Source organism: Serinus canaria, chromosome 18 (genome assembly GCF_022539315.1).
Source record: "Serinus canaria isolate serCan28SL12 chromosome 18, serCan2020, whole genome shotgun sequence".
Classification (NCBI taxonomy): domain Eukaryota; kingdom Metazoa; phylum Chordata; class Aves; order Passeriformes; family Fringillidae; genus Serinus; species Serinus canaria.
The window spans coordinates 11,090,821-11,105,706 of NC_066331.1; positions in this window are offsets into that span (position 1 = coordinate 11,090,821).

Sequence of the window (14,886 nt, forward strand, 5' to 3'; positions counted from 1 at the left end):
AGGGACATTCCCAGGGGGAGCCTCTGCCCTGATCCCACCTCCTGCAGGGAGGAGAATCCTTTCCCAGAGTTATGTCACAGCAGGGACGTGCTGAGGAGAGCTTTCACTTCTTCAAACAGCCACAATTTCCAGAAGAGTTCTGGTGATGAATAAGCACTTTTGCCCTGGAAAACTCTTCCTCCCCCCTCCCTGGAGCAGCACAGTTCCCTGGTTCTAAGGGCCACATTGCCTGAATTCCAGGCGAGCCACCTCCCCTCCTGTCCCCTCCCCATCCCTCCCTCCCTGGCACAGCCCGTAGGGATCTCCTGGGGGCTCTGGGGCCTCCTGCCAGCTCCACACAATCCCCTCAGTGGGGTTGTCCCTCTGGTCCTGGCTGGTGCCAGGCTTCTCTCATCATCTGGCTGGGGCTGTGTCCCCTGCTCCTTTCCTTTGGGCAAACCAGGGGTGTCCTGATGGTCCCCGTGGCTGTGGGTGCCCCAAGAGCAGCAGGACAAACAGCTCCTGCCCTGCTGGGTGTGGATCCATCCCTGTCCATGGGACATGGGCTGGGGGTGCATCCATCATCCATCCGTCCATCCATCCATCCATCCATCCATCCATCCATCCATCCATCCATCCATCCATCCATCCATCCATCCCTCCATCATCCATCCGTCCATCCATCCATCCATCCATCCATCCATCCATCCATCCATCCATCCATCCATCCATCCATCCATCCATCCATCCATCCATCCATGGGATACTGTGGTAGATCCATCTCTCCCTGGCCTGGTCGGGGCTCTGGGAGCTCCCAGCCCTCCCTGTTAATCCCTGGAGGTCTCCTCTCTGAAATTCCATCTCCCCTGGCCGGTGGGGGTTGTTTTGCTGCTGTGCCCAGGGCAGGGATTGATCTGGGAGCGGGCCCTGAGCAGAGCAGGAGAAGGGACAGGGCAGGCACTCACTGAGCGTCTCCTCGGCCCTTGTCCTGCTGAGTCCTGCTTTCTGAAGAGGTTTCTGCACCAAACACCCTGCACTCCCACTTCGGATGGACCTGAAAGAAAACAGGGTGTCTGAAACTGAAGAAAAGGCCCCTTGGTGCCTAAACCCCTTTGAAGGAGGGTCTGGGGTTGCTCCGTCGCTGCTGGGGTGTCTTCTCTTCCTTTTGTTGGCAGTCCCCACGTCCTGGGTGGCTCTGGAGAGAGGCAGAGCAGGTGCCTTTGCTCCGAGACAGGGAAGGAGGCCTGGTCTTTGGGAGGGGCTGAATGTTCCACTTGGATATTGTCTTTCAGTGGCTTTTTTGTGGTTTTTCTTTATTAGATCTGGTCTGAAGCACAGGACTCAGTTTTGGCCATGGATCCACTGTGTCTCAGGAGCTGTCCCTGAGAGCACCCCTGGGTTGGCTCTGTGTGATGAGTGAGGCTCTGTCCTGGCCCAGCCCCTCAGGGCCCCTGGAGCCCCCCAGGTGGTTCTGGACACACCCCGGAGGGCCAGTGGGTGGCAGGAGGTGCTGCTGGAGTCAGGCTTCACTCAGCCCTTGCTGCTTTTCCTGTTTCCCTTTGGGGCTCTCTGGGCACTCGGTGCAGTTTGGGCAGGATTGGGGAACAAGCACTTTGGAAAGGGAGGGAGGGCCGGGGTGGGCTGCACACACATCCCTGCAGCCCCCGCTGCAGCCCCTCACCAGTCCCATTCCCAGCTGCTCCCAGACAGCTCAGAGAATTCATCCAGTTTGTTTCTCACTTTGGGTTTTGCTCTTGAGCCTCCACAGTTTTCTTGCAGATTCCAACCAACTTGGATAAAATCTTTTTTCCAAGCTTTTTTCCCCCAAAGTTTCCTCGCATTGAGGGGAACAGAATCTGGGGTCTGAATTCTTTCCTTGCCCAAACAATCAGCTCGATATTGACTCAAGCACAAATATGCTCTCTGCAATCCAAGGTAAAGAGCCACAGAGCCAACGGCTCCTTCCAAGAGCTTTGTGGTGAGAAAACGAAGGAGCAGCCCCCAAGCCCTGCCTGGACCTTGGGAGCAGCTACTCAGTGCCTGCTCTGCCACTGCTGCACGCCAGAACTGGCCACGGGCTCCTGGTGGCCCTCCCTGGCACATGACCAAGGCAGACCCTCCCTGGCACAGGGATGAGGCTGACCCTCCCTGGCACATGACCGAGGCAGACCCTCCCTGGCACATGAACGAGGCTGACCCTCCCTGGCACAGGGATGAGGCTGACCCTCCCTGGCACACGAACGAGGCAGACCCTCCCTGGCACATGAACGAGGCAGACCCTCCCTGGCACAGGGATGAGGCTGACCCTCCCTGGCACAGGGATGAGGCTGACTCTCCCTGGCACACGAACGAGGCAGACCCTCCCTGGCACATGAACGAGGCAGACCCTCCCTGGCACAGGGATGAGGCTGACTCTCCCTGGCACACAAACGAGGCTGACCCTCCCTGGCACAGGGATGAGGCTGACCCTCCCTGGCACATGAACGAGGCTGACCCTCCCTGGCACAGGGATGGGGGATCCATCAGTGGGAACAAGCGTCCCTCCCTGGGGCCATGGCTCTGTGTCCCCGGGGCTGCTGGGCACCGTGTCCTCGGTGTCACCGTGGCTGGTGGCGGCAGGGCTGCGTTTCCGTGCTCGGCTGCTCTCAGAGGCAGCGTTCGCTGTGGCCCTGGCAGCCTCAGCGCGACCTTCTCGCGTTACAGAGCTCCGTGTGCCTGCGAGCTATAAACAGCCCGCAGTGAAACTGCGGCCGCCGCAGCCCCGGCCCCGCCGCGGGGACCGTCCCCTGCCCGGGGAGGGGAGCGCGGGCAGCGGGATGTGTGTGACACGGCAGGGATGTGTGTGACACTGGCTCTGGGTGTGCCACCGTGTGTGACACTGCAGGGATGTGTGTGACACGGCAGGGATAGGTGTGACACTGCAGGGGTAGGTGTGACACTGCAGGGACTCGGTATGCCACTGCAGGGATGTGTGTGACACTGCAGGGAGTGTGTGTGACACTGGCTCTGGGTGTGCCACCGTGTGTGACACTGCAGGGATGTGTGTGACACTGCAGGGAGTGTGTGTGACACTGCAGGGATGTGTGTGTGACACTGCAGGGATAGGTGTGACACTGCAGGGAGTGTGTGTGACACTGCAGGGAGTGTGTGTGGCACTGCAGGGGTGTGTGTGACACTGCAGGGACTGTGTGTGACACTGGCTCTGGGTGTGCCACCGTGTGTGACACTGCAGGGATGTGTGTGACACTGGCTCTGGGTGTGCCACCGTGTGTGACACTGCAGGGGTGTGTGTGACACTGCAGGGAGTGTGTGTGACACTGCAGGGGTGTGTGTGACACTGCAGGGGTGTGTGTGACACTGCAGGGATGTGTGTGACACTGGCTCTGGGTGTGCCTCTGCATGTGGCACTGCAGGGACCCTGTGTGTGGCACTGAGGGGACCCTGGGTGTGGGAGTGCAGGGACCTCGTGTGTGGCACTGAGGGACCCCGTGTGTGGCACTGCAGGGACTCTCTGGTTTTCAGGGTCCCAGCCCCGGCCAGGGCCTGTGTTTTGCAGGGCTGCTGCACACCCGGGGCTCCTTGGCTCTGTGCCCCATTCCTGTGGCTCTCAGGGGAGGAAGCTCTTGGACAGCTCAGCCGTGTTTGGCAGCCCCTGCAGGTGTCAGCCCCGGCTCTCCTGGATGTGCTCACCTGGAGCTGCTGGGCCCCAGTGGCTGCGGGGCCTCCATCCTGCCCTGCTCAAATCACAACGGGCACAGAGCCAGGGAGTCCCTTCCCTGATCCCGTCCTGTCTGAGTCTGCCCAGGCACTTTGGGATCTCCTCCTGCGAGTGGAAAGGGCTTCATCCAGCCAGGCCTGCCAGAGCAGTGTTCCAGAGGAATCCCACCTGTCCCAGCTGCCCCCACCCTGCAGAAATGAGACGCCCCAACTTCAATCAGAGCTCCCACCCACAATGTCCCATCCCACCCACAATGTCCAATCCCACCCACAATGTCCTTGCAGCCCTTTTCAAATGCAGCATCTGTCAGAGGGCAGGACTGGATGGGATCTTGGGAATTAGGAATTGTCCCCTGTGAGGGTGGGCAGGCCCTGGCACAGGTGCCCAGAGCAGCTGGGGCTGCCCCTGGATCCCTGGCAGTGCCCAAGGCCAGGCTGGACAGGTCTGGGAGCACCTGGGACAGGGGAAGGTGTCCCTGCCATGGCAGGGGTGACACTGGGTGGGCTTTGAGGCCCCTCCCAACCTGAACCTCCCTGGAATTCTCCTGCGCTCCTGCCCTGCAGCACCAGGGCTGGGGATGACAGGGACCAAGGGTGTCACCGCACCAGGAGTGTCACTCCACCCAGATGTCACTGCACCAGGTGTGTCACCGCAGAGGGAGTGTCACCAGCCAGCAGCACTGTCCTGGTGACACAGGAGGGGCTGGGACTCGTGCCCAGACTCTGGTTGTAATTATCCCTCTCCATCCCTTGTGCAAGGCTGATAACAACAGATAAAACTGCAGTTACTGCTCCCCATTCTGTCTGGGAGAATTCTCTTGGCTGTGGGGCACTGATCCCATGGGTGGTGTGTGCTGGGAGCGTGAGGCTGCCACAGTTTGATCCAGCCATTCAGAATAACATTGTTAATTGCAGAAAAATCAGAGCTAGTTAAATGTGACTATAATTCCATTAGAAACTGTTTTAATGAAAATTGTTTGGAGGCAGGTGAAGTACAGCCAAATCAGAAGAAAGCTCACAATTTTCACTTTCTCTCTGTAGGGTTCTTTTTCCCTGCTCATGTAACGATGGGGTTTTTTTAAAGGTGTTTTCAGAGTGTTGCATAACACCAGAAAGCCCCAGTGCCATCGGCTGAAGTCCCAAGTCCAAGCTCTGCAGAGGCAGGGCTGGCCCGAGGCCCCTCTGCCATTCCTGGGGGAGCCTGCTCTCCTCCAGGAGCCCCAGGCTGATGCTCTCTGGCATTCCTGGAGCCATCCATCCCCCCTCTGGCCCGGCTGGGTGGCTGCAGGCTAGGTCCTCAGGACTGCCCTGGGCCTGAGCTGCTCCCTGTGCTGCTGCTGGGCACAGGGCTGACCCTCCCCAGCCCTGCCTCCTGCCCTTTACGAGGGCTCACAATTCTCCTTCCTCCTGTTCCACTCCAAAGGCACCTTGGGGATGCCAGGAGCTCACTTGGAGAAAGCATTTGTGGTTCCTCTTCCTCCTCCTGGGAGCACAGAGCTGTAGCCCAGCTCTGCCTTGGGTGGTGGCTCTGGAACTGCAGGAGGCTTTCCTGAGCCCAGCTCCCAGCTGGTGCTGCTGTGCCAGGCTCCCTGGGCCTGCTAAGCCAGGTGCATTCCTGCTCTTCCTCTTCCTCTTCCTCACTTGGGGTTGCTGTCGAGGCCGCCTGACTCCCTCATCTGGGTGCCAGAACATTTGGGCAGGTCCCTGTGCCTTTTCCCTGCTCGGGACACCACTGATGCAAAAAAAGAGCTTTTTGTGGCTGGAAAATGGCCTGGGACAGCCATGTCAGGAGGGTGGCAGAGCCCTCGTGGGACAGGACAGGGACAGGCACAGGGACAGGGACAGGCACAGGGACAGGCACAGGGACAGGGACAGGGCAGGGACAGGGACAGGGACAGGGATGGGCACAGGGACAGGGCAGGGACAGGACAGGGACAGGGACAGGGACAGGGACAGGGATGGGCACAGGGACGGGGCAGGGACAGGGCAGGGACAGGTAATTTAATCCTGAGGAGAAGCAAAGGGGGATGGAATTGCTCTGAAGCTTTTTTTGTGCCAGCTTTCAGGAATAAGATGTTGGAAAAACACGGTCTCAGTTTCTGTCTCTGCTGCTTGCCTGTGGCACAGCATTTTAACTCAGCACATAAAAGATGGGTGGGAGTGCTGTGGGGATGAGTAGATGGGAGTATCTCAGCTATTAAAGCCACTAAAAATTATTCTCAGGATAACTTTCCATATGAACCAGCAGGTTAATTGAACCTGAGCCATGCAGTAGAAATGTGCTGAGTCCAACAATATTTTACAGCAGAAGGAAAAAAAAAAAAAAAGGAAATATTTTGTTTGGACAGCATAGAAACACCAGCAGAAGCAGAAAGTTTCTGTTCTGTCATTAAGTTAATTTCATGTCATGTAGAGTGTGAATTTTTGTGTTGTTGTCTTTGTGGATCGGGTCACTCCTCACACTCACAGTGATTCAGGAAAGGCTCAGCAGGGACGGGATCATGGACAGAGGCCCTGCAGTGAAACCCTGGCATGGCCCTGAGCTGCTGCCTGCAGGAAATGTTCTTCCTTGGCAAACCCGAGGATTCCAACCTTCCGTGCAGAATCAGGATCCATGTCTACCTTCGTGGCAGGATTTCCTAGGCCGTGGAAGCTGCGGCTCCCAGCCGGGATGGTGTCTGCGTTAATCATTCCCTGGAGTCAGATGGAGCAGGAGATAACTCGAGGGAAGCTGGATAACCCCGAGCCATTCACACCCCGGGCTCCTCCCAGCACTGGGGTTGTTGTGATCCCTGCTCCAGGACAACACCTTGAGGATTTCTCTGACCGTTCCACGACAAACTTGTGTTCACCTTGAAAAAACAGCAGCAGCAGCAGCAGCACCTTCCCAAAAAGCTTCCAAGGAGGAAAACAACTTTCTGTTTCTAATAAGGGCCTCCAGCATCAGCTGAGCAGGCTTTATTTTCATTTTTCTTCTCCACAAAAGTTTCCATTGTGCCCAAAAGCCATTTTCTGTCAAAAAGGGTTTTGATGGCAAATATTTTACTAAATCCGTTTGCAACTGATTCAGAGTTGTGCCAAGACAGAGGGAAGGAGTGAAGGCCCTGAAGCTGCTCCTCAGCACATTAAAGGGAATATCCCAGACTCCCAGGGCCCCTGGGGGTGTTTGGGTGGTCCTGGAGGGGCTGGGCTCATCCCAGCCTCTGGGAAACATTAAACCAACAAATAAATCTGTTCAGCTCAGCAGCCAGGGCTGAGCCTTGGAGCTGGGGCAAAGCTTTTAAAAATCATCAGGAGTATTTTCTTTAAAGGAAGGAAGGACCTTAATTCCAGCATTCCAACCCAAAATAGACGTCCCTAAGAATAGTCCTTCCCCATGGCAGGGCAGGATGCTGCCAGCAGGAAAAGGGGTCTGGGGAAACCAGGGGTGCTGTCCCTGGACAGGCTGGGGCAGGGAAGGGATAGGGAGCTGGGAGTGGGAAGGGATTGACAGGGAAGAGATGGGGTGCTGGGACTGGGCAGGGATGGGGAGCTGGGACTGGGCAGGGATGGGGATCTGGACAGAGGAGGGATGGGCTGGGAAGGGATGGGGTGCTGGACAGGGAAGGGATGGGGAGCTGGACAGGGAAGGGATGGGGAGCTGGACAGGGGAGGGATGGGGTGCTGGCACTGGGAAGGGATTCAGTTCTGGGGTTCAGCTTTGGCTCGGGGGATTGGAGCCCCCAGCCCCACAGGGGTGGCTCAGAGCTGCTCCCTGGGCCAGGGTCTCCTGGGCAGGGGCAGTGGGGCCGTGCTCCAGGCAGGGAGGGGATGCTCCAGCCAGGCTCCCTGTGCCCATGGAGAGAAGCAAAGGCATCCCCTGGCAGTGGTGGGGCTGGGCAGCATGGCCTTGCTTCCAGAGGGACTTCCCCTGGATCAGGAGCTGCCACAGGGATGAGCTGGCAAGGGAAGACTCATTCCCATCTCATCCAGCCTGAAAAGAGGAGTGCTGGAGTAGCCCAGGCGCCAGGGAGCTCCACAAGAGACCAGAGGGATGGGGTCTGCATTCCCACCCCTTTTCCCTACAAAGTGCAGTTTTGCACCATCTGAACATTTTGACTGGGATGTTCCCCTTCTGGGGTCACCTTTCTGTGCAGGTGGGAGCTTCAGAGGGGAGTCCTGGTTTGAGAGATGAGTTTCTCAAACAGCTTCGTGGCCCCCAAGTTGTGGCTTTAAGAAAACCCCGAATTTCCATGGAAGTCCAGTGAAACAATGAAACCTGACAGCACAGGCAGCTCCTTCACCCCATTTCCTTCCTGGAAGGGCTGGCAGTGCAACTGCAATTCTCCAAGCTATAAACACCCTCAGAAGCTGAGAGCTGAGAGCTCAGCATCTCCTGAGGCTCCAGCTGCACCTCCCCAGCTCCTGCAGCTCGTACCTGCTCCTGGGACATTCCTCCCAGAGCCTTTGGGAGCTTTTCTGTGCAACTTCAGTGTCCCTTTGGATTGAGCTTCCCACAAATCCCTCTCTGGACTCTGCTGATGCTCAGCCTCAATAACACCAGCCCAAGGTTTTCATGAGGGTGTGCCAGACCGCAGATATCCTGATTTTGTCTTGACCAGATGGCATCTTTAGGTTGAGAACAGCATTTTGAGGGTGGCATTTGTCCTAGTTCATGTCTGTAGGGAAAGTGTCCCCATGGGAACTGCTTGTGATGATCCCCTCAGCTCGCAGGGGACAGAAAGAGGAAATTTTGGGGCAGAATCACCCCCTGCCATGATGATATCGAGCAAATGAGCTGGCTCTGTTTTACAGCCCAGCTTTACAGCTGAGATGATTTATATACCAGGTGGGATGAAAAATGTTGGTGTAAAACCAGGCAAAACCCACTGGGTTTGGCCAATTACTCACTTGGTTCCTTGGGCCCTCTCAAATAAATCTCCAGGTGGGTGTAAGGAAACCACAACCCCCCAGATCGGAAAGAGGCCTCACCCAACCCCTGAGCAGCTGAATCTCTGACTCTCACACTCTGGAAAGAGGGGAAACAATCAGGTGGGAAAACGTGAGCTCGGCCAGGCTGCAAACCTGAAACCTTCTGGTGTTTGCTTGTGGCAGAACTGGGCTCAGGGCTGTGGGAAGGGCTGGCTCCTTCTGCCTCTGAGCGATAAACCCTCCCCAGAGACAAGAGGGAAAAGGGGCTCCAGGAGAGCTGCAGAGGGACTGGGGACAAGGATGGAGCAACAGGACACAGGGAATGTCTCCCACTGCCAGAGGGCAGGGATGGATGGGACATTGGGAACGAGGAATTGTTCCCTGGGAGGGTGGGCAGGGGCTGGCACAGGTGCCCAGAGCAGCTGGGGCTGCCCCTGGATCCCTGGCAGTGCCCAAAGCCAGGATGGACAGGGCTGGGAGCAGCCTGGGACTGTGGGAGGTGTCCCTGGGACAGGGGAAGGTGTCCCTGCCATGGCAGGGGTGGCACTGGGTAGGCTTTCAGGTCCCTTCCAAACCACTCCATGGTTCCAGAACTGTTGGTGATTGCAGATGATCAGGGAAGACAGATCATGAAATAATTTCTCTGAGAAGTGTGGGGAAATGCAGATTTCCTGGTGTGCTTTTCCTGCTTTTGTGATATACTGCAAAAGCCTTCTGGTCATTATTTGCTTCACTGCCTTTATCTGGTTTTATCTGCTCTCATTGTTCCACGGTGCAGTCAGGGGGGGTTGTTTTGCTCTGCCCAGCTGATGGCTGAAGGTGTACCATGTTCCAGGCCCTCTGTGGGAGGAATTTTGGGGTGCAGGACCCTCTCTGCCCAGGACCATGGGGGGCACTGGTAGAGGCAGCCTGGAGCTCCTCAGCCACTCTGTCACAGCCTGGAGCCAGGTCTGTGCCTTGGATTATCAGTGTGTGAGCCAAACCTGGGTAGGAGCCATGGGAGATAGAGGAAAAGGGAGAGCCTGGCTGTTGGGGGTGCAGGGGAACATCCCAGCTCAAACCTCTCTGTGAAGGAGAGCCCTGAATGACTGTCATCCTTTCCTGCCAGTCTGAGGGACATACATCTCTCCAGAATTCACCTTCTCCTGCAGGCAGCTCGGGATGCAATCACAAAGCATCATTTGCTGAAAGTCCTTGAAGATATTTGTCACTTCCAGGGGAGGAAGGCCATGGCCTCACCCCTCTTGCCATTCCTCAGGCAGCACCATGTGCTCAGCTGGCTGAATGGACACGGGTTCCAGGGATAAACATGTCGTGTAATGTGAGAGAAAGCATCAGCAGAATATTTATGTAATGAAATGTTAACGATCCCTCCCGGGGCAGGGCAGGGCAGAGAGGAGCTCTCCTCCCGCTGCAGGGCCATGGGAGGCACAGAACAGCCCTGGCAGGGGGAGGAGAGGGCCTTCTCTGGCAAATGGGATCTGCCTTTTCTAGCAAAACCTCACAGAGGACACCAAGCCATTTGCAGGATCTGATCTGATGGCAGCTGCCTGAATTACTTTTAAGCAGGGCACGGGAATGGTTCCCTTTGTTTTGGAGGATAAACATCCTCCCTGCTCCTGGGCCCAGGCTGGAGCTCAGGGCTGGGCTGGGGAGCAGAGCCAGCCCCGTTTCCCTATTCCATGGAGGATCCAGCACTGGGAAGGGGCTGCAAGGACCATTCTGGAGTGCAGGGGTCCCAGGGCAGCCAGGGCTGCTGGGGTTTATTTGGGATTGTCACAGCTACCATATCCATGATCCTGCAGGCCAGGAGTCAGGGGCACTCCTGCAGCAAAGGCTCCTCTCTGGTCACGTCCTGAGGGGCACCAAGAGGACGTGGGACATGCCCAGCTTGTGCCAGGGGACAGTGCAGGGCACAGCCCCCCTCCCCAAAGGGCCCTGCCTGGGGAAGGGAGTTGGGATGGGGGCAGCACCTTGGCAGTGCTCAAGGGGAGCTGAAAAGTGAGGAGAGAGATTTGGGGGTTGGGACTAGAGGATCTTTAAGGTCCCTTCCAACACAAACCATTCTATGATTTTTTTTTTTTAAGCAATTTCCATGAATGCTGGTTTGGTTTTTTCCCAGACGAGCTTGCTGGGCCCTTCCACACCAGGGCTGTGTTCAGCCCTCACTCTTTCCTGAGGGGCAGGAGCTGAGGTTGCTCCTGTCAGCTCTGCAGACGTTTTGATCCCTTTGCTGTCTGTGGAGTCACAGCCTGAGTACGATGACAGGGAAGAAAAGTACAGTAACTCTGCCTCCCTTTTCCAATGCAAGCCCTTTGCCAGAGCAATAAAAAACTTTAAACAATGGCCAGTCATGACAGAAACCAGCCCTGGCGCTCTCTGCCAAAATTCACCTCAAGAAAAGAGGTCCAGAAATAAACAGCAACCTATAAAAAGCCCCACAGACTTAGAGAGAGTCCTCTCAGTGTGTTAATTGCTTTCACATCTGGCTCTGAAATGAGGAGTGTGTAAGGCAAGGAGAGGCCACCAATAACTCACTGCAGCTGAGCACTAAAGCATGTGTGGAGCATCAATCACCAGAGCCATCCACTTCTGCAGAGCCCTCAGACTGGGGCTCACTTTTAAATTTTGTGTTTAAACTGCCCTGAAATAATGGGGCTGATGTTAATAAACAGCACAGGGTTAAGCACTTTCCCAGATGGGATATTTCAAGGTAAATGTAGGCAGACTGGGTTCATTTCCCTTTCCCCCTCCATCAGTTTTTGGAGCAGTTTGTTCCTGCCCCTCTTGGGAAGGAGCCAGCCCCAGGGTGGGTGCAAGGCATGACAGTCCGGGGCTGCAGCCAGGTGGGACACACCCAGGAAAGAGCTGGGGATGGTTTCACCATGTTTTCTGTGTGCCAAGGGGTGACCCAGGCTGTGACCTCGTGACAGCTCCTGTGGGATGGGGGCAGAGCTCTGGTGGATCCCTGCACCCTTGCTCGGGGCTCCTTTCCCCTCTCAGGCCAAGCTCTGCCCCTTGTGCGGCTCAGGGGGCTCCTCCTGCCCCCAGAGCTGCTGCATGGAGAGCTGGGGGCTCTGGGCTGAGAGAGCCCTGCTGGCTGCAGGGCAGGGCACACCATCCCCACTGCCCCCAGTGGGACCTGGCAGTGCCCCGAGGGACTGAAAGGCTGCAGGGAGCTCTCCCTGAACCCAGTGTTTAATTTCTGGTGGTTCCTGGGCACTGCTGAGAGCGTCACCAGTAAATGATGACACTTTCTGAGGCCACCACTGCTGCAATTACAGGAGTGATCCCAGCCTTAACCTTGGGGATGAGCAGAGCCTGCCCAGAGCCTCTGTGGTTTGGTGGTTGTGACTCACCACGAGAGCTCAGGGAGGGATTTGTGATGATTTATTCATGCCACATTTATTGTTTGGAAAGCTCAGTCAAATGCTGCTCTGGTTAGACTGAATAATTTAGCTGCCAGTCTACTTTTGGTTTAGTTTTGATCTCTTTATTGCTTTCTCTCTGAGAGCCTCGTGTTCAGAGGTGAAAATCATCTCAGGGAATCATGGAATGGTTTGGTTGGGAGGTGACCTAAAGCCCCCCTCATCCAGCCCTGCCATGGGCAGGGACACCCCCAGTGCCCCAGTGCCCCAGGCTGCTCCCAGCCCATCCAGCCCAGGCCACGCTGGGCTCTGTGGCTCTGTGAAGGAGCAGCTGATCCCGTTCAGGCAGGTGCAGCATTCCTGGGAGCCAGAAGAATATTCTAGCGTGAGTGAAGGAGTGCCGGGGCTCTGCTGGGTACGTGCAGGCTCACAGGCTGCTAGAAAGGATCTGCAGCTGGGTATTTTCAGCAGGGCAGCTTCTGACCCAGGGTAATGCTGTATTAATAGACAGCAGAATGTAGAGCTGTGACACAAAGATTGACAGCTCTTGGCAGTAGATTTTGTACTCAGGTATCTAAATGTATCCCTTGAAATTCCAGTTTGGCCAGCCCAGGCTGCCGCGCTGAGAACTGGCACCTCTGCTTCCCATCAGCTTCCTGGGCTCAGCCTGGTTTTGTTCTTTTATTCTGAGCTGAACTGGTGGAGGCTTCAGCACAAGCTGTGTCCTCATGTGTCCACCCAAACTGGATGTGTCCCAGCACAACTGGGTGGGGACAGTGTGTAATTTTAGTGATGTTGCAGCTGTCGGAGTTGTAGTCAGGATTAAGGAACCAGGTTTAATTACCCAAATAAATGGTGGTGGTGTAAACAGCCTGTCTAATTCTCTGGGGTACTGAGATCTGGGATTCTGGGATCACAGACTGTGCACTTGGCAGCTACTTGAGAGTCACTTGTGGTATTTGACTGTGCTACCTGTGCCAATTCTTCTCTTTGCAGCTTTTAGGATGTGTGAGAGGAGCTCTAGGTTGGATTTCAGGGAAAGGCTCTCCCCCAGAGGTGCTGGCACTGCCCAGGCTGCCCAGGAATGGGCACAGCCACGAGGCTGCCAGAGCTCCAGGAGCCCTTGGACAGTGCTTTAGGGATGCCCAGGGTGGGGTTGTTGGGGGTCTGGGCAGGGCCAGGGGTCCCCAGGGATCCTTGTGGGTCCCTCTCAGCTCGGGGCATGCTGTGATTGTGGTGGGACCAAAGCTTGGCCTCCCGTGATGTCCCCACTGTCCCTGTGCTCATGGCACTGCCCTGGAAGGTCCTGCCTGGCTGCACAGAGTCCCCCTGGGCCATTTACAATGGTATTGAATGATTATTGCCTAATTTAGCAAATGCTTCCAGAGCCCTGGGGTTGCCTCCCACACTCAGGGGTGTCCCTGGCCAGGCAGCGATTCATCTGAACAGAATTAGCCACGGGCAGGGCGTGAGAGCGGGGCTGGAGCTGGGAGCGTGCAGGGAGCGAGCTGGGCTGCTCCCGGGTGGGTGGGTGTCCTGCTGGGGACAGGGCTTGGCAGCCTTCAGTGCAAGCATTTATCTCCTTGGCTGCAGAAAGACCAGCTGATGGGCTGAATGGTCTGTTCCAGGTGGATGGAGCTGATCCCTGCCCCGGCTGACGCAGGACGGGTGCTTGAGGTGAAATGAAGGTGTGCTGCACTTTGTGTACACCACGCACCTTGGGTTCCATCTTCTGCAAGAGGCAGAGCTGCCCCAGGGAGCCCATCAGGAGGGGTGGCCAGGGGTCACCAGGACCTGGGAAACGCCACTCTGCAGCTGCAGGAGTTGGGGGAATCATGAGAAACTGAGGCTGAGAGAGTGCAGAAACACCAGCCTGGGTCCTCGATGAGCCATGGTCACAGCTGGGAAATGAGGAAAATGAGAATATCCCTCTGGAGAAGGTGAGAGGTGGAAGCTGCCACAGCAGAGCAGGGTGGTGTTCCCAGAAGCTGGGCAGAGACCCCCTGGGTGAGCTGGGATGCCTGGGCTCACCCCAGCATCCCTCCCAGCCCCTCTTGTCCCTGCTCCCAGGCCAAGCCAGCCTTTGCTGGGCCGTTCCAGGGCGGGTCAATGGCCAGGACGGGTCACAGAGCTCGGCCAGTGTCACAGACCCTCCCAGAACACAGCTCTGGCCACGGAACCCCCGTCCATGGTAACGGGCCCACAGAGGCGGGCAGTGCCAGCACCACCCCAGCAGCCAGTGATGAGCAGCAGCCCCCCCGGGCGCCCCCAGGCCTGAGCCCGCTGAGGGGAGCTGTGCTCACCGAGGGAGGCCCCGCACGGCCGGTACTGTCCCCAGCCCCAACCCCCAGCCCGGGTGTGCCCATGCCCAGGGCTGCTGGCACTTTCATCCCGGCCTGCCTCTTCCCAAGGGGCGTGCAAGGGCATTCATTTCAGCTGGAAATGCTGAAAAAGCAATCCAGTCCATTCCCAAGGTTTTTTCCCTCTCAAACACTCGTCTGTCGGTGTCTAAAGGGGAAGGATTTGTTTGCGGGGTGGGAGCCAGGGAAAGCCTCCCCCACTGTCCAAATGCTGCTCCCCAGGGAAATAAGTGGCACAGAGGCAGGGAATGGCAGTGGCCTGTCTCCAGCAGGGACAAAGGGCTGCAGTCACTGGTTTGTGGGAGCAGCACACGCAGGGGCTTTGTTGGAGCTCAGCACAGACCTCCTCGGAGCCAGTCCCACCTGGGAAAGCTTTTGTGCTGAATTTGGAGGTCTGAGTGTCCCACTGCCCATCCCAAAGCCTTTGGTCAGGCTGGGTCCTGGGATGAGACTCGCTGGCCTGGGTTGGAAGGGACCATCCCTGCCATGGCAGGGACACCTCCCACTGTCCCAGGGACACCTCTCACTGCTCCAGGTGCTCCCAGCCCCAA